Below are 2,234 nucleotides of genomic sequence, written 5' to 3' on the forward strand. Positions count from 1 at the left end.
CTGGACAATCAGTTGAACTGGTCTTTGATATATCAGTTGAACTGATTCAGTTTGAGTAATCAGTTGGTACTTTCAGTTTGCGTCTCGATAGCTTCATTTTAGGCTCGGTAGACGCACTTAAGTAAATTCATTAGAAACAAAATAACACGTTTTGTTAACATCAAAATCAAGATTGCGAACATGAAATGTTCAAAAGAATCACAAATCAACACTGTCTAGTTTATTTTGGAGAAATGACGACCTCATTCGAAACCAACAAATAACAGAGTACATAAGCAAACCAAAAAACTGAACTTGACCACCACCATGCTATTTATGTTCAACTTCAGCACCGAAATCGTGTACATTGTTTGTTGTACATAAAGTGAACATTTGCAAGAGACAAAGTAAATACAAAGAGGAATACCAATATGAGCAGCGAAAACATTAACAGATCATGTTAGTGATATTATATAACTTCAGCCCACATCATATGACAATTTCTCCACCAAAACAGTACCAAATACAAGAAAATATAACTAACACAAAACTAAAGAACAAGAAGATGGAGGAACCAATAAAATATCGAACACTCTCGGTAAATTAAGCTCCAAAGGGCAGATTCTCCTCAACTCCAAATCAATGTCAGGAACACACTCAAACCAATTATTAACAAGAGAATCTTCAATAAAGAATCTGTCTGTTGTTCCTGATTTCCACGTCGGGGGAGACCCTGAGCATGTCCACCATGGAATGCAGTTGAATACCCGTGGTGGAAACCATGTCCCGCTCCATACATGTTGGCATTAGGAAATCCATGTACTTGCAAGTTAAAGAAAGATGGAAGCAAGCCACCTAATGCAGCAGAGAATGTAAAGTTCCCGAAATTGGCAGTAGCCATTGGTGCAAAACCCCCAAATGGACCAAATCCTCCCATAAATCCAAATCCTTGAGGTGCAAAAGCAGATATTACACTCAAAATTTCCAGTATCACTGTTGTTATTACTACCGGAACAAGAAGGGCTTGGGGGATGCCTGCTCATGGATTCCCCAAAATCAGTTGCCATATTCCGAATGTGAGTACCCTAATTTTCCTACAAAAACAAAACCTATCAGAAAACCTTGATCAAACATAAAATCTGTCAACTATCAGCGCTCAAAAGAGAGAAAATGCAGTTCTTTTATAACCAGAGTCCTTTATAAATCGAAAGGTTCAAAGTTTCAATCCATAACATGCAAAAAAATATCAGAATAGGATTTAATACCGTAAATTACACAAATATAATGAACAGAATACCCAACTCTGGTGAAGATGGAAATTTTAAGCCATGCAAACAATATCAGTCAGGTTAAACGAACACCTGCTCAACCTTAAACAATCTAATTCTAAACCACCCAAAACTTCTGGCCGTCCTTAAATTCTAAGTTCATCCATTTAAGAAAAGTACCCATGAAAGTATTTTCAAATAGCGAGCATGCCGAAAAATAGAGTCAGATATGGCCCGGATAATTCTAATTTATGCTGATCTATAGAGAAATTTAATGGCAAATACAAGAAGAAATGTAAAAAAAAAACAACATCACGGACAGAAAAGAGAATGAAAAAATTACCTTCAGATCAGAGAAGAATCGTGCTGCAGAACCAAACAAGAAATAATGGAATCAGGGGATAGAAGACGACGTCATTTGACGGTTCTGACTTTCCTAGAGGCTTCGCATGTGTCGTACTATTCCACGTGGGGTCTTCTTAATGAACGTAAGGTGCAATGGCAATCGTGTGGGAGTGTAACTCAACCTATTGAATTTTTTTAATTGCATAATATATATTTTAATTGCATAATATATATATATATATATATATATATATATATATATATATATATATATATATGGCAAAAACTTGTGTGAGACGGTCTCACGTATTTGTGAGACGAGTCTCTTATTTGGGTCATCCATGCAAAAGTATTACTTTTTATGCTAAGAGTATTATTTTTAGTGTGAATATACGTAGGGTTGACCCGTCTCACAAATTATGATCCGTGAAACGGTCTCATATGAGACTCACTCTATATATATATATATATATATATATATATATATATATATATGGTCTGTTTTTTTATCTTCCAACTTTGCTCTTGGTCTGTTTTTTGTTTTCCTTAAAAGAATTATTATTTTTGTAAGTGAAGGTACTCCATGAACTCTTGGCGGAGGCTATTGAGTGTTATAAAACTAACATCGACGAGTGAAAACAT

The 2,234-nt window shown here is 35.3% G+C and overlaps 1 long non-coding RNA gene across 1 annotated transcript; it reads right to left on the bottom strand.

Moving 5' to 3' along the window:
- Nucleotides 1-324: 324 nt before the first annotated feature.
- Nucleotides 325-1,691, bottom strand: LOC140828410 (uncharacterized). The gene is made up of 2 exons (XR_012117182.1): nucleotides 1,591-1,691; nucleotides 325-1,073 (listed from the first exon to the last, which is right to left on the bottom strand). It is a non-coding gene; the product is annotated as an uncharacterized lncRNA (long non-coding RNA).
- Nucleotides 1,692-2,234: the final 543 nt, after the last annotated feature.

The sequence above is a fragment of the Primulina eburnea genome, chromosome 3, assembly GCF_022965805.1.
Source record: "Primulina eburnea isolate SZY01 chromosome 3, ASM2296580v1, whole genome shotgun sequence".
In the NCBI taxonomy this organism is placed as follows: domain Eukaryota; kingdom Viridiplantae; phylum Streptophyta; class Magnoliopsida; order Lamiales; family Gesneriaceae; genus Primulina; species Primulina eburnea.